Source organism: Trachurus japonicus, chromosome 9 (assembly GCF_045865225.1).
Source record: "Trachurus japonicus isolate A0001 chromosome 9, Traja_1.0".
Classification (NCBI taxonomy): Eukaryota; Metazoa; Chordata; class Actinopteri; order Carangiformes; family Carangidae; genus Trachurus; species Trachurus japonicus.
The window spans coordinates 6,688,488-6,712,730 of record NC_140915.1 but is presented as its reverse complement, the minus strand read 5'-3'; the positions used below and the strand labels follow the sequence as shown (position 1 = coordinate 6,712,730).

Here is a 24,243-nt window from a genome sequence, read left to right as displayed (position 1 = left end):
TTTGGAAGTGGGTCCAATTTGACCCGAACCCAAGAGGAGGGTTAATTAATGCTTTCATTATTTTACCTTTCTGATTTGATGATTAGATTAAGCTCAAATATGAAAGAATAATGAAGTAGGAGATGGAGGTATTAGGTGTATTAGGTATCAAAGAGTCACCACCAAGAGTGGTTTGCGGATATTACACCCCTACGTTCTGCTGGTGTGTTTCCCTCTGCACTCATTCACTCATTCATCCATCCATTCATTCATTCATTCACTCACTGCGTCGCTGCTGGAGGAAAAAGGCATCATAAAATCACCACCCACCATCTGTCGTTACCTGAGAAACCTCCTCAGGATCAGCACCGATCCTCTCCTCTCGTCTCGTCTGCCTTTCATATTTTATTTAACTGCAGCTTTTTCCCAAAAAACATCATGTTCCTTTTTCATCCACGCAGAGATTCTTCAGCAGAACGTCTCATCTGCTAAAACACAAACCAGAGAGCAAATGTCTGAGTTCATCAGGACGGAGGGAAATGACAAGAGAGTTGGTCCAAGGTGGAGATGTTTCAGAGTCGAGGGGCATTTCAAAGTAAAAGCACGTCCAAGATCTTTCAGGTCTGTTGTAGAATAACAGGAAGCAGATAGAGGCTCATTGGTTTGTTTGGGTCAGATTTGCTCGTTTAGGGATGTTCCCATAATCCCTATAGTCATAGCAGTAGGTTTGTTACCTTTAATTGTCGGTGCAAGCTATTTTTAGAACGGCGGAGCAGAGCCGTGAGCTGCTCAGAGCTACGCTACAGAGGCTCATGGGATTTTTTTTGGTTTCCCTCATCAAACTCATCAAATACACAATCCAACAACTCCACAACGCTCTGGTGGACAAGTTGTGAGCTGCACATTCACCACGCTATGAGATAATAACACAACGTTACCAGACAGAGTTGTTTTAGAGGGAAATACATGCAAAACCGCTGATGCACGTTGCCTTCAGGGACAGTTTTTCATCAAGCAGTCTCTGTATTTCACTCTAAAACAACTCCGTGCGATTGTGTATTTGATGAGTTTGTTGAGGGAAACTAGGGTTGCAAAATTCTGGGAATTTTCAAAGTTGGAAAATTTCCATGGGAAATAACGGGAATATATGGGAATAACGGGAATATATGGGAATAAACGGGAATATATGGGGAATAACGGGAATATATGGGAATAAACGGGAATATATGGGGAATAACGGGAATATATGGGTATTAACGGGAATATATGGGGATAACGGGAATATATGGGAATAAACGGGAATATATGGGAATAAACGGGAATATATGGGGAGTAACGGGAATATATGGGAATAAACGGGAATATATGGGAATTAACGGGAATAAACGGGAATAAATCTGAAATTTACAAAATTGAAGGTTGGCCCTCAACGGGGAATTTGGGGGGGGGTGTCATGTTTTTTAATTGTATTATTTTGCATGGATGTCTGCTTATTACAAAACAAAATATTTACATTCCTGTTTGGATATGATACAGTTCGTTTAAATTATTCCCAATTTCCAGTTAATTCCCATAAATTCCCATGGAAAGTTTCCAATTTGGAATATTTCCAAAATTCCCCAGCTTAACTTCCCATGGAAAGTTTCTGGTAATTTACCGGATATTTACTGGAACTTTTCTGCCCCTTTGCAACCCTAAGGGAAACCAAGAAATCCCATGAGCCTCCGTAGCGTAGCTCTGAGCAGCTCACCGCTCTGCTCCGCCGTTCTAAAAATAGCTTGCACCGACAATTGTATGTACAGACGCATTTGATAGACATTCGTAGTGCCCAATGAACAGCTGTGGGCTTTCGTAAACCACGCCTCAAATACGAAAAAATGAGCGAGATTCGGTCTGGTGTTAGCCAGCCTAAGTATAAAACCATTCACACACGATCTATGTAGAAGAAAACGTTAAATCCACCGTCGTTTGGTTTCTTCAGACAGTTTTTTCAGATTTTTCAGAGCTGAGTCGACGTCTTTAGAAAAACCTGAATTTCTAAACTGCAATTACCTCAGTGTGGATGTAAAGGGTGTTTAAGTCTAAACCTGGTAATTACGGTTCTTGCTGCCTGACGTGAAGGCAACAACAGCAGCAGCAGCAGCAGAAGAAGCAGAATACGAAGAAGAAGGAGAAGAGAGGTTTGTGTTGTAGATTTCCCTGCAGTAACCTGACGGAGTCTCTGGTGTTACATCAGCTGCCAGACTGTGATGTCTGTCTCACTTCACATGCTTCATAATTATATCATTATGAAAACGCTGCTTGCAAACACTGGGACTCGGGGAGATTAATTTATGCAGAATTGGGCTAACGTAATTATTGTTAGTGGTTGATTGTGCAGCAGCAGCAGCAGCAGCAGCAGCCGCGGTGCTGGTTCTTAGGTTTTAGATATTTAGCAGCAGCAGCAGCAGGAGTTTATTATTAATGTGCATTGTTTTTCACTGGGTTGGTTTAAATGCCATTAGAGCCTGTCATTCAGTGGGAGGGTAAGTGGTGTGTGTGTGTGTTTATGTGTGTGTGTGTTGATACTGTAGGGGATGAAAAAGACAGAGCAGACATGAGAGGCTGGAGAGAGAAAATGGGAAAAAAAAAAGATGGCTACCATTTGCAAAATGGCAAAATACGCAAAACACACACTCACACACACACGTGCACAAACACAAACTCCATAAACCACAGATTGTCTGCACACACACACACCGAAACACACACACACACACACACACACACACACACACACACACACACACACACACACACACACTGCCTCCTCTTTCAGCAGCCTGACAATAAAGACAGGGATGATTTCTGACTGGGAACAAAAAAAAAAAAACACTGTCAGTGTGGCTGCTCACTGAGGGATTTAATAGGAGAGGAGGAGGGAGAGAGAGGGAGGGGGAGAGGAAGGAGAAGGAGGAGGAGGACATGAGGACACGAAGAAAGGAAAAGGAATATGAGGCAGAGGAAGAGCAAAGGATGAAGAGGAGGAGGAGGAGAAGGCATAAGAATAAAGAAAGGAAAGGAAAGGGGGAAGAGGGAAGGAGAGGGACGGAGAATAACAGGAAACGAAAAGAAAACGGCACAAAGGGAGATGGAGGGAGGAGGAAAACAAAGAGGAGGAAAAAACAAAATTTGACTCTGAGGTGGAAGAAAAATGAAGATGAAGAGAGCGAAGAAGGAAATGGTGAACAAAGGATAAGATAGATAGATAGATGGATGGATAGATAGAAATATAGATGATAGATAGATAGATAGATAGATAGATAGATAGATAGATAGATAGATAGATAGATAGATAGATAGATAGTAAGAAAGAAATATGGATGGATGGGATAGATGGATAGATAGATAGAAAGAAAGAAAGAAAGAAAGAAAGAAATATGGATAGATAGATAGATAGATAGATAGATAGATAGATAGATAGATAGATAGATAGATAGATAGATAGATAGATAGATAGATAGAAATATGGATGATAGATAGATAGAACGATAGATAGAACGATAGATAGAACGATAGATAGAACGATAGATAGATAGATAGATAGATAGATAGATAGATAGATAGATAGATAGATAGATAGATAGATAGATAGATAGATAGATAGATAGATAGTAAGAAAGAAATATGGATGGATGGGATAGATGGATAGATAGATAGAAAGAAAGAAAGAAAGAAAGAAAGAAATATGGATAGATAGATAGATAGATAGATAGATAGATAGATAGATAGATAGATAGATAGATAGATAGATAGAACGATAGAACGATAGATAGATAGAACGATAGATAGATAGATAGATAGATAGATAGATAGATAGATAGATAGATAGATAGATAGATAGATAGATAGATAGATAGATAGATAGATAGATAGATAGAAAAATGACTCTTTGTTTAATTATAGATTTTAGAGGCTGAATTAATGGAAAGCTCAGCTGGCTCCCCTGACACCCCTTCCCTCCCTCCCTCCCTCCTCCCCCCCTTCGCCCCCCCTCCCCCTCCTGATTAATTTGGGTAAACGGCGGCCGGTGACGGAGCCGTGAAGCTGATTGTGATTCCACCTCGACGTGTCACATGCAGGAAAGAAAACGTTGGAGGAGTTAAAATCCAGAGCGGAGGTTGAACTGCAGCAGATTTTCTTCCTGCGCTCCGGTTCCCTCCATCACCTCCTCCTCCTCCTCCTCCTCCCCCTCCGGCTTTTACCACTGAAGTGGATTTAAAGTGGTGAAATCGATTAAACATGCAGCTTTTATCTACATCTCCACGCCTCTGTGGAAACAGATTTGACATTTTCTCCGTATCTCCTCCATGTGTCTGTGTGTGTGTGAATCGAATCGGCCTTGAACCGGTCGGTCGGCGAAGCTTCGGCACAGAAACGTTTGTTGTTTCAACTGTGTGGAAGGAAACATCAGCAAGCTGTTTAATGAAGCAGGATTTACGGCTTCATCCACCTGAGTTCATTCATACACAGACAGCAGCATCATCAGCTTTGTGCATTATAAAGACCTGGCTGAGTGGACACAAGAGGGAGGAGAGGAGAGGAAAATGAGAGGAAATGAGATGAGATGAGATGAAAAGGGAGGAGGAAAAATAGGAGAAACAAAAGATGAGAGGAAAGAAAATAAAAGACTGAGATGAAATAAAAGGAGGAAGAGGAAATAAGAGGTGGAAGGACACAGGAGAACTACTAATAACTAGGCACAAACATCAGGTTTCATATGATTTTAAATGTTCTTGTCTTCTTTTTTATTTCGTCTTCAGTGGTTTGATAGCGTCTAACTCCTCCATCAATCTGTAAACCAGTTTCCACACAACAGTGATGGATGAAAATGCAATTTACCAGATTTCTTTGGCAGATTTTCTGGAAATTTGGTTGAAATTTTGTTCTGAACATTCACGGAAACGATGCTAATGAGCTTTAGCAATGAGCTGTTAATAGAAACCAGAACTAAAGGAAGCCACTGACATTAAAACATATAAAATACATAAAAAAGACATATTGGAATATATTGTTGTGTATCTTTTAGTGAGTTATTTGTTAAGTTGAACTGTTGGTACTCTAACGTTAGCACAGCTGTTTACTGTTGTTGTTTACATTCGTTGCTATTCAAGCTAATGCGCTAACCCTGCTTTGATTGGCTCGTTAAATCACTTTCTGACATCAATACAGTACAAAATAAATGCTTTCAGGCTGGTTGATACCAGCTGATCGTTCAACACATCTTGGGTAAATAATAAGAGCAGAAGAAGAAAAGGTGACCGATGAACAGTTTTCCATTATCCCAAGATAATTTTGCGATTCTGGGATAACTGCATAAGGGACAACGAGGAGTTTGTATGTGGTTATAAAAAAGTCTCATATTAATGTGGATGAATCAACGTTACCCACACTTGTTAATGGATCCATTTTCGATAAATAGTATATCGTTTTGTCTTTATCGTTAGGCTACAATAGATTTTGTTATTATTATTTAGTGGTCGACTCACCCAGCAGTTCCCTTTACATAGCATTTATTGCATATTTCAGTTGTTTTTATTGCTATTACTGCTGTATTTGCGATAGTGCTACTTTAACATTTTACAGATGTCTATAATGATTAAATTCTGTTTACTTGTATACTGCATTATACCCTATACTTCCTATCAAAAAGAGGCAAAGACATCATTTAGCTCGATGCTGAATAGAAAAACAATTAAAGGCTGGTTTTTGAAAGTCTTCAAATGTCTTGTGAAAACAGAGCTTCACTGATGTGGATGGTCTGTTTGGGGGTTTGAAATGGATTCACAAACATCTATGTTGATAAATGGCTAAATGTAAAATTTAAGCAGGAATCTGAGGCTTCAACATCATTTAAACCACATTTCTATGCTTTATTATCTCAGAGATATTGAATAGAAACATCAGTCGATCTCAGAGGGTTGATGATATCAGGATTAGCATGTTCTGGTTTTAATGCTATAGCATGTAAAAACCACCTTTTGTTTCCTCGCGATTTTCATCCACTTATCAGGACAATAGCGATTCCTTCACGCCAGGAAGGTGGATTGTTGATAATCTCGGGGTAATTAACTCATTACCTGGAGATTATGTGGCGCTTCAGTGTGTGATGTGAAGAACATCTCTGCAGCCTCGGCACCACGCGGAGGTTTTGTGGTCTGTCTGCTGATGCTGTAATTGATTCTGTGAAGACGGCCGTGGGTGGATTTTGTCTGAAAAACAGTGAGCAAGAAGACGGATTCAGTGTTTGTGCAGCGCCCCGGGATCCATGCATATTTTACTCTTATTTTGGTTTCTTTGTGTATTTCTGCCCTCCCGTGTGGTTCAGTTAAAGCAGCAGTAGCTAATGCTTGAGTTTCTTTTAAAAAAAAAAAAACATATTGGTCTTTGTGTTGTTTTGCAAAAAGATACTGAAAGCTTCACAAAACAAGTGGAGAAAGAAAATTACAGAAATCAATGATTGCAGACGCCCGAGGCGAGAGCGAGCGCTGATGCAGAGTCTCAATCAGCTCCAGTTCCTGGGAGGACAGAAAAAAGAAAAGATACTGATCTGTGGTTCATGTCTGGTCCAGATCTGGAAACTGAAACCACTCAGTGATTATTAGAGGATAGAAATGATTTTAACCACCAGGAGAACACTGTCCTCCATCGTCATGGGGTTCACCGTGTGTTCATTTCCCAGTGGTGATGTGCATCGACTGGTGATGGAGACACCGAGATTATTATATTAATAGAGATTTAACCAGAACCACCATCTTTATTCCAATAGCAACTAAACCACAGGCAGCACTGTGAGGGTTCGGATTGAACTGAACCAAAATAGTTGGTAATTAAAGCAGAAGTAAGCTGAAGTCTTAAATAGTTCTATCTCCCAACAGCAATCACTTCTATAGAGTGTTTGGTCTGAAACACGGGTCTGTCAGTCACTCTGCTCTGCTGTAAGCCGAGGAGAAAACTTTCCTTGTATCCTACGACCTTTATCCAATGAGGAGAGAGAACGGCATAAAGGGGCGGTCCTCTCTGTGTGTGCAGCCAAGGGATGCGCGTGAATGTGGTGACGTAGGGACGAGGGCGGGGACTGCTAACTCCATCTGCTGACAGGAAGTTAGCCAAAACCACCGGATCGCTTACTTCTGCTTTAAAGGACAAGACCTTGGTCAGACCTGCTGTTAACATCAGTCTCAGGTGATCTGATCGTTACACAGCTATAAATTAAGGTGTGATGCATTCAGGACAGATCTGAGATCATATTTTACTTTAGTGGTTCTCTGGACCCATATGTCTTAATAGTTTTAAAAGAATGAACATGAATGTGTCCTGAATACATTGAAGGATCACCCACCCTGTTAATGTCTTTTGCCACAGTTTAATTTTGAACTGAACACACTTACTCCGTCCATACCATCTAAACAAATAAAACTGTATTTCATTGTAAGGAAGTGAGTTCCTCCCACTTCCTTCAACACAAATCACAGTTTGAAAATAAATCTGCGTTTTTGAAGTGACGATGTTATAGTAAAAGTTTGGTGTTGGTACAAACTGAAGTTAAATTTAGAGAAGGGTTGAAATCATAAGTGCTTTATTAAGGTTCCAGGACCTTTTGTATAAATGGCGGCCATGTTAAAAACAAAGCCTCCAACCTCTGGTAGAAAATCAAAATCAAACTTGTTTCCCTCTTTACTTTAGACAATAGTCGTAACAACTTTGTCACTTCTCACCTTTGTTACCTGAACGTTTTTCTTTAAAGTTCAATAGATGGATAGTAAGGTAGATTATTGTTTTAATAACCCTGTTTTCAGATTTCCTGTCGTTTAGGTTTCAGAACTTGTGAGTCGAAGACGCAACAGAAGATTTTCTCTGGAGAATTTAATCATTTAATAATCTAATTTTGTTGATGTTCGTGCAGTTATGAGCTTTTCCCACAGCGAGAGTTTAAAGGGGCCTGCTGTTAAATGAACGAGGGCCGGGGTTCAGGGCACATTATTAATTTCCCTCGGTGTCAGTGAGCGATAGTTTGGACGGATGAGAATAGAATCAGACTTTGACCAGAGTCGATGAATCACCAACAGAACATTGATCTGCTCCTGTTTAATGATCAATAAGTCGTTTGATTGATTGTTTTTAAGCCAAAAAGGCCAAAAGTTCTGAAATATGAGATTAATCTGGTTTCCTGTCAAGTAGGTGATTTTATAGTGTTGTGATTTTATTTCTTTATTAAAGGGATAGTTCACCCAAAATTCAAATTTCACTCATTATCTACTCACCCTCATGTGGACTAAGGGCTGGGAGAAGTTTCAGAGTCCTCCGTGGCTTCTCTGAGTTACAGCGGGGCTCCGTGCAGCACTGCATGTCCATATGACGGTAGCGAACAGAGCTCACTTTTCTTCGTCCAAAAAGACACACCACACACTGCTCTTCCTGTGTCAGTGCAAAACACGAGAGATTTGCACTGACACAGGAAGAGCAGTGAACTGAGACACTGGGAGCTTCCGCTCCAAACAAGCTTAAAATATAGACTTATTTAATTTTTTTCCGAACAATTTCTCATGTTGGGGCTTCAATACAAGAGGGACATTACAGACGAGCACTATGGAGGTATTTGGATGTTTTTTGGTGTGTCTTAGTGGACGAAGAAAAGTGAGCTCCGTTCTCAACCGTCATATGGACATGCAGTGCTGCACGGAGCCCCGCTGTAACTCAGAGAAGCCACGGAGGACTCTGAAACTTCTCCCAGCCCTTAGTCCACATGAGGGGGAGGAGATAATGAGTGAAATTTGAATTTTGGGTGAACTATCCCTTTAATGCAGCATGTTAGCCTGGTAAATAAGTCAAACTGGGTTCTGTTGCACTTTAACGTGTTTTGCAAGAGATTCTTTTGTCTGATTAAAGATGAATGAATTAATCGCATTGTCAATAACATGTCAGTAAATTATATGACAGGATAAAAAAGGCCATGACACTTTCTCAGAACCCCCAAAAAACAAATGACCAACAAATGACCATTACTAAAACAACAGTCCAATATTTAACATTTTAATGTCTCGAGGCGGCCATATTGTTTGTAGTTTCTCAGAAACAAGACGATATCTCAGCGACACCTTGAAGGAACGTCTTCAGATTTTGTACAAACCTTCACTTGGACTCAAGGACGAACTGATCAGAGTTCGGTTGCCAAAAGTGGAAGGTGAAAGTCTCTGTGACGAGATGTCTGTCCTCGTTTTGGAGGGATTTTTTCCCCAAAGAATTAATTTGCTAATTTTGATTTAAAAAAAAGGTTGATTGTGTGTAAACAGTATATCTCTTTTGAGCTACTGTGATGTTTCTTTGTGTATTGTTGTATTTTTTTAATTAAGAAACAGTGAGAGAAAGGATGACTTGTTTGAAGCATTTCACACTCGAGGGAGCAGCCTTGTGTTTTTATTGTTATTTTGCTGTGTGGCTCCGTGTCCTGGTTGACTGTCGCTGCCTTGCGGATAGCAATTGAGCGTTTTATTTATTTTTTATTTTTCCTGGGCGTCTGAGGGAGAAAACGGCGTATAAAAAAAAAAAAAACAGAAATCACCGGGGATCGTGATTATTCTTTTATAGTTAATTTGCTTTGTGATTTGGAGGAAGAAGTCCTGGGTGGTCTTTGTCAGCAGCTGTGTGGGAGTTAACAGATGGTTTCAGCAAAGCGCCGAGGATCATCTCTCCTTTGTGCTATTGCTTATTTTGCATGATAGATTTGCATTGTTTATCAGAGGTTCAAGGTAAACGCAGCGCAGTACACAAAGTGAAACAAAGCAGCTTATAACTCCAGGAGCTGAAACTAAACCCGCTGCCCTGAAGGATCAGAGAGATTCTTCAACGTTCATTCAGCCTCTCAGGAAGAACAAAAGTGTCTCTCACATGAACCTAACTTTATAATTTCATATAATTTCACATCAATACATGAATAAACCGACTACATCAAGGGTGAATTCCAATTCTCCCCTTAGCCCTAGCACTTGGTCCTACCTATTCGTTTTGCGCGTTCACGTGAAGCGGTGGTGTCCCAATTCTGGTTCAGACGAGGGTTAGGGGGAAGTGGTAGGGCTATCTCGCCCTCGAAACGGAGATTTTTCAGGGGCACACTACGGACCGAGGGCTATGGCAAGTTTCCCAGAATGCATCTTGCGGCAACCGGCAGCTGTTTTATTTCTCGCTGTAGCACTGTTATTACGTCATTTTGTTAAGTTCTAATATTTTTTCATGTGAGAAAGTAGCTGTTTAGATCCCCAATGTGCGGTCGGTATATCCAAATGACGCCTGTTTAGACGTTTGCTCCCATGTTTTTCGGTGAAGTGAAGCTCCACGTTGGAGCCTCCACCTGTGGAGCTGATCAACGGCTCGTCACAGAGACACCACCCCGTCAGCCGGCCAACCTCCGTCGTCATCCCGGTAGAAAAGACAATCGCTAATTAACTTACCCGCAGGTTTTTAGAGGTTTACCACCGGCTGGTTACATTCTTTTTAGGAGATAAATGCTGGTCTCATTGATGAAATGTAACAATTGTGGCAGTCGCATTAGTTTGTTTGAATTAAAAGTGAAGCTTCATGTGTTTTGGACACAGGAGCAGCACTGCCTGGGGGCTCTGTAGCCTATACGTACAGAAATCACCACATTTACATCAGTAAATAAATGTTTTACAATGAACCGATCATTGAATTTTATTTTATTTTATTAAGTTAACGTGGTTTTGAATAGAGGATTTGTGGCAAAAGCTCGTCACGTCTGGTTATATGAAAGCCAGCAGAGACTACTGATGAGGTATGTGATTGTTGAAGTGGTGTCCCAATTCGTAGGGGTTGACTTTCAACCCTACCCCTTGTAGCTCCGTTTCAAGGGCAAGGGTTAAGGGCTAGGGGTAGGGGTAGGGATGAAAAATAGAATTGGAATTGGGCACAAGTGTCCGCGTCAATCACATCCTGTCCTTCTTCACCTGTTTTCTGCTGCACTGCGGATCAATGCGTAAAATCTTGAGGTTTTAAAGTTTGTTTTTCTTCCAGTCTGAGTGTTTGAGCGCTGAACGACCTTCAACGTGACCTCTGCTCTCTGAAATACAGAGGAAAAATAGCAGAGGGGATTTTTTTAAAGGAGAGAGCGGAGTTGTTTGGTTTCTCTCTCTCTCGGCGGCGACCTGAGTGAGCAACAGATTGATCTTCATAATAACTCAGCAGAAGCACAACTCCTTTATCTGGAGGAAGCAACCGGCAGAGAGCAGCTCCGGCTTGACACCGCGCCGCTGTTTTCTCAAGTATTTACAGACCTGGCACGGAGAGAGCGACTTCTCCCGAGCCCGGAAATCACTCAAGAATATTGTGCCGTGAGAAATCTGTGTGGAGCCGTAATCTTTATTGAGAGAAATCCTTCATCGCTGATTGTTGCTGCTGCTGCTGCTGCTGCTGCTGCTGCTTCTCTCAGCAGAATTATTTCCCAGAGCTGTTGTAATTGGGATCATAATTAGTGGTGAAGATAAGACCGGAGCTCTTGTAGGCAGAAACTCTGTAACCATGGAAATGACAGCACAGATCAAAACTTTGAAAACATGTTGTTGGTATTTGTGAAACGCTGCAGGAAACAGAGAAGAAATGTTTTATCAGCAGCACTGACAGAGTGTTTTGTCTCTACACTCTGAGCAGCGCTGATAAAGTCATAGTAGTTGGATAAATATTATAGTTGAACATCCATAAGCATCACTCTGTTTGTATCTATTGGTGATAAATGGATCAAACAACGCAAAGATAAGCTGTAGTTCACCTGTAAAAGAACTCTTCACATCAGTTCTTATCAACACAGACGCTGATACTGATGATTAAAGGGATAGTTCAACATTTTTGGCAAATTGGCCCATTGCCACAATCCCTATAGTCATAGCAGTAGGTTCGTTACCTTTAATTGTCGGTGCAAGCTATTTTTAGAACGGCGGAGCAGAGCCGTAAGCTGCTCAGAGCTACGCTACGGAGGCTCATGGGATTTCTTGGTTTCAAACTCATCAAACTCATCAAATACACAATCCAACAACTCCACAACGCTCTGGTGGACGAGTTGTGAGCTGCACATTCACCACGCTATGAGATAGTAACAGAACGTTACCAGACAGAGGGAAATTCATGCAAAACCGCTGATGCACGTTGCCTTCAGGGACAGTTTTTCATCAAGCAGTCTCTGTATTTCCCTCTAAAACAACTCTGTCTGGTAACGTTGTGTTATTATCTCATAGCGTGGTGAATGTGCAGCTCACAACTTGTCCACCAGAGCGTTGTGGAGTTGTTGGATTGTGTATTTGATGAGTTTGATGAGGGAAACCAAGAAATCCCATGAGCCTCCGTAGCGTAGCTCTGAGCAGCTCACGGCTCTGCTCCGCCGTTCTAAAAATAGCTTGCACCGACAATTAAAGGTAACGAACCTACTGCTATGACTATAGGGATTATGGCAATGGGGCCAATTTGCCAAAATGTTGAACTATCCCTTTAACTGGTCTGGACCTGGTTGTACTGTAGCTGCAGTTTGAGGTGATTATTAACTTCAAAGAAGCTTCTCTCAGAGTCTTAAAAAAGTTTGCTCACTCCAGTTCTAGATGATGGTGAGAAAAAGTAATTACGACCGACCATCACAAAGGAGTGAAATAAGAGAGATGATGATGATGTCTTTAAATTTTACAGTCTGCACATCGCTGCAGCCCAGTCTGGAGAAGCTGCTTCCTCTGGAGACTGTAACATCATCAGTTTGTGTAGTTAAAAGTTTCCCTGGATGAGCTCCAGTTCCAGTACGTTGCCTTATTACACTGTTGCAGGACTGCTGTTTCTTTTTGCCAAGTTTCTGTCTCTAAACGTGGCAGCTAATTATAATCTGCAGCTTTGGTAACGTTCGATCCAAACTTCTCACTGTGGATAAAAGTGAAGAAAAGAGAGAGAGAAAGAGATGAATCCAAAAAAAGAGAGATGGAAGAAAGTGTGGATGGAGCTGAGAGATGATTGGTTGCTGCTCAACATCTGGACGTTGCTGCTAACTGCAGACTGCAGCTGGAATAATGAAGGCTGGGTCTTTTCTAGGGGTGGGAGAAAAAATCGATTCACATAAATATCGCAATATCTTTTTTGACGATTTTTAAATCGATTTTTTTTTTTTTCAAAAAACGATTTTTTTTTTTTTTTTTTTTTAAATATTGTGCAATGTGAATTTGTTCGCCTTTTTTACATACAGAGAGTACAGGTTTTGAAAAGGGTTTAAGTTCACTTTATAATGGAGTATGTTAATTTCTAGGCTCCTACAGTATTTGTGTGCAGATAAATGTTGAAAATGCTAAAGACTAAAAATCGAGAGAATCGGCAATATCGTAGAATCGCAATTTAAATCGAATCGCCATCCAAAAAATCGTAGAAGAATCGAATCGGGAGAAAAGCATATCGTCCCAGCCTAGTCTTTTCCTGTTTTATCCAAAACAAATTTGTGTGTGTGTCCTCTGGACCGAAGACCTGGAATTTGGTTCGACCAAAAGAGGTGTTCTTGGTCCGGACCAAACTAAACCACGGTTCAGACTTTTGCAGTGTAAAAACTTTTTTTTTTCTTTGATGGTTTGGACTTTCGTAGCTTTAAGAGGAAGTTCTGGTGGTTTCGGCTCCACACACGTTCATTTGAATCTGAACTCCAGGCTTCATATTAGACCTTATGGTGTTGATGCTGCTGGTAGTGATGACATAACAGGATAATTACCATTGTTGATTCATCTTTACTAGATCGCTACTTGGTAACTCTTTAATTTACAGGCTGCTAATTACGTGATAATGTCAAGAAATGGCCTAGAAATAACAGTCAATTTCATAGTAATGTGGAGAAATATCGTCAAGAAATAACGATTGATTGCGTAGAAATAGCCTAGAAATAACGGTCAATTGCAAGAAGACTTGGTGGAGAATAATTCTGGCCTTCCCCAAAAAATTCAAAGCATGAAAAGCATCTGTGATCTTTTGCCTTTATGAAAAACATGACATTACTATGAAATTGACCGTTATTTCTCGGCTATTTCTTGACATTAAACTATGCAATTAATTTTTATTTCTTGATTATTTAATATCGCGTAATTAGCAGCCTTTAAATTAAAGGGTAACCCACTACTTTGCGACTACGTCATACGCACGCCTGTTTACAAACCAATCAGTGTCAAGTATAGGGAGACGCAGCAGACGTAGGTGATGAGGACAGGACGTCAATATGTCATAAACAGTTCTTTGGTGAGAAACCAGAACCAACCAGATCAGATGTTGACGATGGAGCAGAGACACATTGACCCTGGGTTCAGACTGTCAGGTTCTTTTCTCCGTCACTGATGCAACGGTGAAACAATCACGTCAGGAACAGGGCATGAAATTGGCACCCGCCAACACGCCAAATGCGGGTAACTTTTGTGATTGGCGGGTGAAACTGTCAATCTACCTGCCACATTGGCGTGTAGCCAATAAGACAACACAGCACTGAGTAAGTGTTGTGTTGTTGACCACTCAGGTAGCGTATGTGTACCTGCGTTTTTTCCAGTACCGGGAGTACTGAAAAAATACAACTTTGCCCTTGGCGGACCGTGTTGACTCCTGTCGGGCCTGACGCGGACATTTTACACGTGCCCGAGCACGTGCGTGGTCTGGGTTCAGCTACAGTCGAGCCGCTCCAACTGTTCGGTGTCGCCACAGTCTGAGCTTATAAACATGATGTGCCACGTGTCTTTCTCCCATCAGTTGTCATGGAAACATGACGTTCTGACTGACAGTGGTGCAGCGTACAGACCATAATACATCCGTAATGGTTGGGACCAGAGAAAAAAAAAATGTGTGTAAACGTGAAACATATGAGCTAAAAAAAAGAAAGAAACAATGTGTCATTTTTGCACTGGTATGTGTGGAAACAGCCTGAAAGTGAATGAATGAGAACAACAGTTGGTTGAACTACTTGAAGGATAAAAGCAAAGATGGTTTATAAATATATGTATTCTGTGCAAGTTCAAGAACCATTCTTATGCATTTTCTGAGTTGTTCACCTTTATTTTAGGCACCAAAAATTTTGGCTGGTAAAAAACCACTGTGGCCAAAAAAGTTAACTTCAGGCCCTGGTCAGGAATATTAAAACCACATAAATCAGCTGTTTTAACTGAAACTTAATGACTCTCCTCCTCCTCTCCTCCTCCTCCCCAGGTGGACCCCATGTTCACGGTGCCGGCCCCCCCTGCTCCAGGCCACCCGGGGGCCCCTGGTTCCTCTCTGCCCTCGGCCCCGTCCTTCTCCCCTCCGGCCCTGCCCGCCTCCAGCCCCAAGCAGATGGCGGTGAGGACGAGGTCCATCGGCACCAACACGCAGGACGGGGGCGTCTCCGGCGGCGCGGTGGAGGGAGACTCGGCCTGCGTGGGGCCGTGTCAGCCGGGGACCAGCGTCAACCTGGAGGGCATCGTCTGGCACGAGACGGAGGAAGGTAGGAGAAGTTTTAAAGGGATAGTTCACCAAAATTGAAATTTCTCACTCATTATCTACAGTACTCCCCCTCATGTGGACTAAGGGCTGGGAGAAGTTTCAGAGTCCTCCGTGGCTTCTCTGAGTTACAGGGGGTCTCGACGTAGCAGTGCATGTCCATATAACGGTTGGATATGGATACCAACTGTCTTCGTAACAAAAAGACACACCAAAACACATCCAAATACCTCCATGCTGCTCGTATGTAATGTCCGTCTTGTATTGAATGCGAAATTGTCCCGAAAAAAATTAAATAAGTTTATATTTCAAGCTTGTTTTGTAGCGGAAGCTTCTTGAAGCTCCTCTTCCCGGTTCGTTAAATTTGGACGAACCGGGAAGAGGACGGACCCTGGTATCCATTTGCATCTATCCCTATACCTGTACCTACCTATCCCTTTAAATGTTCTGCGCATTTAAGCAGCCATTTGTTTTGTTTTTTATTTGTTCTTCTCACTAATCAATTCTCCAGAGTGTCGGCAGCTGATCGTTCAAAACAGAAACACAGAAATTATCTTTTGAATCTGACAAAGGTCATTTTTAAGTGTTTTTGCACATTTTCACTTGTCATTACAGGAGTTTAAAAAAAAAAAAAAGACCTGTGAAAGTTAATTAGTTTTTTTAAAGTTTGTGTTTTGCTGGTTTAAAGTCATAACAGTTCTGCACAATGCAATCACAGTTAAGTTGAGATAAGTTGAGACTTTTAGGCAGTGGTGTGAAAATAAGCAATTACAAACATTAAAACACCAATATGTACACAATATAAATAAAGCTAATAGTACTGTACGTATAATAATGATATTTACAATATGTAGAGGAGAAAAGAAGCAGTAAAACTGAGATGTTGCACAGCTGTGGTTTGGTTATTATTGAACATGTGAGGTGTAAGTTATTAAATATTAATGATGCAGCTTTGGTGTAAAATCTGACTTTTAGATCCTGTCAAGGCTGCAGCGTCTTATTAATTAAATTCATTATTATTCCCTAAGAACTACATATTTCTTGATTGAAGTGATTGAACAGATGCAAGGTGGAACTCTTGAGAAAGTGAAAGTGGTTCTGGTCGACCCGTCTCAGGTGTTGGTTTCCATAGTTTTTCTCTGTTGATGTTAATGAACTCGTCTCTCTCTGTAATCAGAAAGAACGAAGAGAGAATCGCACATGAAACTATTTTTACCGGCTGAGTGAAACTCACTGTTTGGCCGTTTCCCCAAAAACCTTCCAGGAGGAAAAAATGTGTGAAAACTCATTTGCCAGTTTGCAAGAAAAAAAACGGTTTGTTTTGTTCCTCCTCATTAAAAACTGGAGACGGAGCGAGTGCAGGACGAGCTCAGGCTGTAATTGGACACTCTTCATTTAGACGCCGTGTGTGGACGGAGCGGATCCAGGTTTCTGTCCTAGTAAATATTTCCTCCTCCTGAGAAACTGGTGTCTCAGTTTGTTCGTTTCTACTCGTTTGTTTGTTTCTACGGTGATGCTCATCTTAGCAGAAAAACAGCAGAATAAACCAAACTCGCTGATGTTTGGTCTGTTTTTTCTTTCTGAGCTTTTCAGCTGCATCTTCAGAGTCTCAATGGACAGATGGTTCAGTTTGTTTCACGTGACCTCGACTGTTGATGTGAGAACAGGTGGTGTAAGGCCTCGTCCACAGTGAGTTTCACCCAAAATGATCTTTTTCTTGTTCATTTTGAAAAAAAAATCTATGTAAACACGGCATCGCTTCAAGATAGATAGATAGATAGATAGATAGGTTTTATTCGTCATTCTTATGCGTCACATAAAAACGAAATTATGTTTCACACATCCACCGTTCGAGATCAAGATCAGTGCATTAAAGCAGAAGTAAGCGGAATATTTGTGTTAATATAAGTCTTAAATAGTTGTATCTTCCGACAGCAATCACTTACATAGAGTGTTTGGTCTGAAACACGGGTCTGTCAGTCACTCTGCTCTGCTGTAAGCCGCGGAGAAAACTTTTCTCATATCCTACAAGTTTTATCCAATGAGGAGAGAGAACGGCATAAAGGGGCAGTCCTCTCTGTGTGTGCAGCCAAAGGATGTGCGTGAATGTGGTGACGTAGGGACGAGGGCGGGGACTGCTAACTCCATCGGCTGACAGGAAGTTAGCTAAAACCACCGGATCGCTTACTTCTGCTTTAATTTCAACAACAAATAAGTAAAACATGTATAACTTATTTATTGTTTAAAATAATGCACTGATCTTGATCTCGAACGGTGGATGTGTGAAACATAATTTCGTTTTTATGTGATGCATAAGAATGACAAAACCTATCTATCTATCTATCTATCTATCTATCTATCTATCTATCTATCTATCTATCTATCTATCTTGAAGCGATGCCGTGTTTATGTAGATTTTTTTTCAAAATGAACAAGAAAAAGATCATTTTGGGTGAAACTGACTGTGGACGAGGCCTTACACCACCTGTTCTCACATGAACAGTCGAGGTCACGTGAAACAAACTGAACCATCTGTCCATCGAGACTCTGAAGATGCAGCTGAAAAGCTCATGCACTGAAGAAGTATGTGACTGCGATCACACAGAAAATGACTCTAAACGCTGTAGTTGGTCCACCAGGCCTGTGTGTGGCGCTGTAACGCTGCCACACGTAAACACCAAAACCCGTTTCCTAAACAGTTTTCATCCCCCAATAACAACGCTTCCATCTGGACCAAACGCCAAAACAATAAGGCTACGTTCGCACGGGAACGATCTAAACTGAAAACGCAAAAGTGGCATTGTGTTCTCACTTTTTATTCCGCGTTTACACCATAGACTGTATAAAGAATGGCCGTAGCACCTGTGACGTCACCCATTGGTTTTGGTGAGTCTGTTTTGTGCCGCTACTACGGGGGTTTGAACCGCGCCATGTTGGATTCTACTTGCCATATTTGGAGCGGTGAGCCAGTGGGCGGAGAGCCCGCCCACTGGCCTCGAAGCAGCGGTCTCCGGACCTGTCACTCAACGTTTCCGCGCCCTGATTGGCCAGAACTTTAAACCTAATAATAGTAAAACGGTAGCCTGGTCGCGCCCACACTAGTGACGTCACGCCTCGCAAAAGCGCTGCTGACTGCTAGTCTGGCCAACCGTGCTATTAACTGGATTTCTGTCTCCCGAATTTTCGGGAACTCCACCCTCTTTTTCGAGAGCCAATCAACGTCGAGCCTCTCCAACGGCTCTGGGTAGAGGCGTGTTCAAGTAAGTGACGCAGTAGAGGAAAGAGCGGTGTGATTGGTTTAAGCTTCGACACCGCCTATTCTGGCTTCGACCAATAGCAGACTGAGGCATTTGAGGGGGGCGCGTAAACCAGGTTTGAAGGATGCGCTTTGAGAAATGGATTCTCTTAACGTCTTGGCCAGACCCAATGCTGAGTATCAACATTGGAAAGTCGTGCCAACCAGGCTAGTAAAACGGTAGAGTTTAAAAAAAATTCACCCCCCTCAGAGTGTGTGCGGGGGTAGAAACTATCGGTTGAGACCAAAAAAATAAAATGTACCAGGCTGTAAATATGTTTTTTTAAGCTGTAAAATCGGCTATTTTAACATGGGGCTCAATTGGAGTTGCTCCCTTCTGGAGCCAGCCCCCAGCGACAGCCGAGGGGATTTCAGTTTTTTGAACGCGGAAGTGAGCTTCACTTCTCAGACCGACAACTGCCCCCTTGGTTTACACGAGCGTTTTTGGGGCGGCTAGGCGCGCAGACTTTGTGGTGTTGTGTGGCAGTGTGTGTTGAACCTTCCTTCTACATCTATGATCAGTAACACTGTTTGTAAAGACTCGGTACAACTTTCGTAATCTTTCTCATCAGATGAGTCAAAACTTTCAGCCTTTGCAGCACCGTCGTCCTCCGTTTATTGATAGACAGTGTTACATTGTGTGAGCTTTTGCTTCAAATGTGAATGACTGCTCTAAAGTGAAAATGTTAGTGTGAAATATAACACTACACGTTGTTGCTTTCAATAAAAGCCTATCCACTTTTCCATGTGGATAAGAGTATTAAAATGATAATTCAAGGGACATTTAGAATAGCCTAGATAAAAATGTGCAATTAATTTGCGATTTATCGCAAGTTAACTATGACATTCATGAGATTAACCCGATTAAATATTTTAATTGATTGACAGCACTAATTAAAACCAAAATAAATCCAGGAATAAATAACACAACTTTTCCACAATGTTGACATCTTCGCTAGCTCAGGCTCACGCTACACAACCGATGATTGTTTTCTGATGCTGTTATCGATACGTAAACATCTGTAGTTTCTCCACCTCTGTGTGGAAGGTTTTGTGTTGTTCTTGATTCAGGTCACTTAATTTATAAGCTGCCAGGGGCGGTCATTGACCTGTGGTAATGTCAATCACTGTGTAAAGCTCTTAAACACTGCTATCTTCACTGTAGGCTCTTAATCACCTCTGTACAGCAAACATCCCATAGTGTTCTGTATAGTAAATGTAGAAAATGGTTGTAAGATTGTTATTGTTCTCAATTTCACCATTTGAGTGATGCTTGTTATTCTGCATACATTGATTGACTGTTACACAAAACACAGAGATGTTAATTGTCCAGAGTTGAGCTGAAACTACTGGGTAAGAAGAGTATAAGATATTGATGTTCAGTTTGAAAATGTATTGTGTTGCTTATTCTGCTAAGACTTCTTATTTGCAAGATAAAGTTGATTATTGATTGACTTTAATTTTAATATTGACAAGTGGAAAATGAAAAAGGTCACAGGCATCTTCCTTACAAAGTGAAAGTGTCCAATGTGGCCAGTAAAAGCAAGATGAAGACATGCGTAACTGTAAAATATAAACATTCAAGAGAATGAGCTGCTTGGATTCGACTGAGCTCATGGATTCATCCTGTCCACCTCAGTTCAGCTGTTTTACTGTCGACCGTATGTTACAGGAGAAAACAGACACGTGCTTCTTCTCCTTGTCCTTCACACACGTCGTGCTTCTCAAAATAAAAACAACACAAATCTAGTTTATATTTAAACGGGGCCGTCAGCCCTCCAGAGAGCGGCTTGGCGCCGAACTACAACACGACCACGAGTCCAAAAAAAAAAGAAGAAAGAAACAAGACGAGGAGCCGAACCAGGAACTCGTCCAACGCTACAAAACGGCGCCACGGGAGCAGCGGGCTGAGGATCAGACGTCCTCGCCGTTCACCCACTGATTTTTGACGCCACCGCACTTTGATAGGCCGTTAACGAGGACGGCGCTCGGCTCGGCAGCCTCTCAGCGGAGGTGTAATACCTTTACTGCAGGCTGCTAATGAATGAATCCCATCTCGCCGTGCCAGCCGCCGGCCTCTGAAGTCGAGTGTCGAGTTTTGGTGGAGAGGCGTTTGTATCCCGGACCAGGATTAATTAACTGGAGCTCTTCACTCCGCCCGTACAAAAAAAAAAAAAAAAGGAAAAGCACAACACGGGGAAATGTTATCCCAGGCCAAGAGTGGTTTAAAACAGGCCAGAGGAGGAGGGGGAGGAGGGGGAGGACAGACAGTGAATAATACATCTCCTGCTTCACACTGTGTTTTTATATAAAAGGAACCGGATGAAAACTTCTCCTACAGAGACAGAAACACTGAGTTAAAACGCCTCGACGTGAAAAACAAGAGGAAACGATGAACACGGAAACTTTCCATCAGAGCCCAGAGCACCAATCACCAATCTGATCAATCCGCTAATCAATCACTGCAGCCATTAAAGGGTTATAGGTCCAGTACAGGACTGTTTAGGCTGTAAAAATGTCCTAAATGACGTCGTTTTGAGTAAACTCTGGACTATCTCCCTTCAGGACACTTGGATTGCAGTGGACAAGCAGTGTGGAGGAATATTAAATGGTTTTTGTGTAGTTTTATGGACGTTTTTGTGTTGGTCCCTATACACAAATTCGGCGAAATAACCGTTAACGAGCAGCCGCCATTACTGCGGTGACAGCTCCCAGTCAGGCATCAATGGGCTCTATGCACAATTTTGATATGAATGCAAGTGCCAAGAAGTGGACCTTTTCTTGTCTGTAAATATGTCTAGGAAGGCTGAGAGGACATGTGCCGTCCTCGGCTGTTCTAATATCAGCAGAATACAACAACTTTGGAACAAAACACAGCCCCTTACTTCAGGAGGAGTGTCTGTGTTTAGACCGTAACGTTACGTACAGTGTGCAGTCACAGCTGACCTGTACAACCTGGCTACTCTCCCTTCTCACCATTACCTTCACATCGTGGTGACAGTGGATGGTCTGTGAATGTCTCACTGATCCCTCCAATATGATGTGATGGTCGTCTAAAAGCCGGTGTAAAATACATATGTCCGACCTGTAATTGACGTTTTTCTGGTCATCGGAGGCCAGCTGATCAATGAAATATTCTTGAATATCTAAAACAAAGCACAAGTTGTTGTTGTTTTTATTCATGTAGCCTGTCCACATGATTAAATATCCTGCTTAGGGCTGGGCGATATGGCCTAAAATCAATATCACGATATATTGTTCAGTTCGCCTTGATAACGATAAATGGACAATAACTACTCAACCCCCCCCCCCCACCCCCCCACACCCCCACCCCCACCCCCACGCGGATAGCATGACTCCCCTGGACCTATTTATTGCTATATATAGGCCTTTTTTTTTTTCTTTGCTATAACTGCTGTATTTACAGAGGTGCCACTTTAAAACTATACACTGTCTGAAAATATGTTAAGAAAATACAAATAAAATACTTTTAGTTGTTTATAGTTATTGAACAACTGATAAGCACACATTATTGCAGCACATAGGCTACAACATTTCTTTTTGGAACAAGCTGCTCTTCCTCCTCAACCAGATGACTACCTCAGCAGCCCCAGGCTTCAACTTTTGAACCTTTTCGCTACATTTAGTTGTGGCGGCCGCTGCTTCTTAATTATCGCAGCTAATATTTCATAATGGGGTCGGAGCAGACGCACAGTAATAATCTACCGTCACTTTGTAAACTTCTTCAAGTGCCTCGACCCGCTGGACGGCGCTGATCTGTTTATCAATAAAGAACGTCAACGTGGTTATTTCAGCCCTTAAATTTAACGCCACATGTCCGTTTCTGTCTATAATCTCTTTGTCACTCCCTTCACGCTGGTCTGTTGACAAAATCACGTGACGGTGGCGACCGACGCTGCACGTTTTTAATCCGACATTTCAGTGAGGTGTTTTCTCATTGCTCTAGTGTGTGTGTGTCATTAACTCAGGTGAAAAAATAACAACAGTCTCAGTACAGATGAGCGCGCTCGCCGCGCTGCTGCCGGTGTCACCGGCTCTGTCCCTTCCTGTTACAGACTGGATGGGGTGGAGTCACGTGACTACACACGCTGAACACGGAGTACGGCTCTTAAAGGGACATGCACACAGCCTACCTACACACAGCCAAAAAAGACAAAAACGACTTTTATTTATTTATTTATTTTTTCTTCTTTTTTTAAAACCGAATTTACCGACCTGGGCAAAATGACGTCGGTTATCGTCGTAAATTTCGGTATCGATAAATTTTCGGTTTATCGCCCAGCCCTAATCCTGCTGATGGCTTGCTTGGCTTGCTAACGTCAGCACGCATAATGTACCGGTATGCTATATTGTGTATGATACAGTCTCTTATCTCCCTGTTACTCTAATCTTTTCTGCTAATCGCTCAAACAAATGATTAAGCCCTAAATTAATATTGGTATTCGTTCTTTCGGTCATGACCCAGAGTTCATGACCATAGGTGAGGGTGGGAACGTAGATCAACCAGTAAATCGAGAGCTTTGCCTTTCGGCTCAGCTCCTTCTTCACCACGACGGACCGATACAGTGACCGCATTACTGCGGCCGCCGCACCGATCCGCCTGTCGATCTCGCGCTCCATTCTCCCCTCACTCGTGAACAAGACTCCAAGATACTTAAACTCCTCCACCTGAGGCACGAACTCTCCCCCGACCTGGAGGGTGCAAGCCACCTTTTTCCGGTCGAGAACCATGGCCTCGGACTTAGAGGTGCTGATTCTCATCCCAGCTGCTTCACACTCGGCTGCAAACCGCCCCAGTGCATGCTGAAGGTCCTGGCTCGAGGGAGCCAACAAGACAACATCATCCGCAAAAAGCAGAGATGAAATCAAGTGGCTCCCGAACCGTACCCCCTCCGGCCCTTGGCTGCACCTAGAAATTCTGTCCATAAAAATAATGAACAGAACCGGTGACAAAGGGCAGCCCTGCCGGAGTCCAACACGCACCGGGAACAGGTCTGACTTACTGCCGGCCATGCGAACCAAACTCCTGCTCCGGTCATACAGGGACCGTACAGGCCTCAGCAGAGGGCCTCCGACCCCATACTCTTGGAGCACCTCCCACAGGATGCCATGTGGGACACGGTCGAAAGCCTTCTCCAAGTCCACAAAACACATGTGGACTGGTTGGGCAAACTCCCATGCGCCCTCGAGCACCCTGTGGAGGGTGTAGAGCTGGTCCAGCGTTCCACGGCTAGGACGAAAACCGCATTGTTCCTCCTGAATCCGAGGTTCGACTATCGGCCGAATTCTCCTCTCCAGCACCCTGGAATAGACTTTCCCCGGGAGGCTGAGGAGTGTGATCCCCCGATAGTTGGAACACACCCTCCGGTCCCCCTTTTTGAAGAGAGGGACTACCACCCCGGTCTGCCAGTCCAGAGGCACTGTCCCCGACTGCC

The 24,243-nt window shown here is 42.5% G+C and overlaps 1 pseudogene across 1 annotated transcript in view; it reads left to right on the top strand.

Annotated features, from left to right (window-relative positions):
• The window catches only part of znf608 (zinc finger protein 608), an 84,554-nt pseudogene that overhangs the window by 18,630 nt on the left and 41,681 nt on the right, over nucleotides 1-24,243 (top strand). The window contains exon 3 of the transcript XR_015036619.1: nucleotides 15,223-15,496. The product of XR_015036619.1 is annotated as a zinc finger protein 608 (transcript). The remainder of the gene's footprint in view (nucleotides 1-15,222; nucleotides 15,497-24,243) is intronic.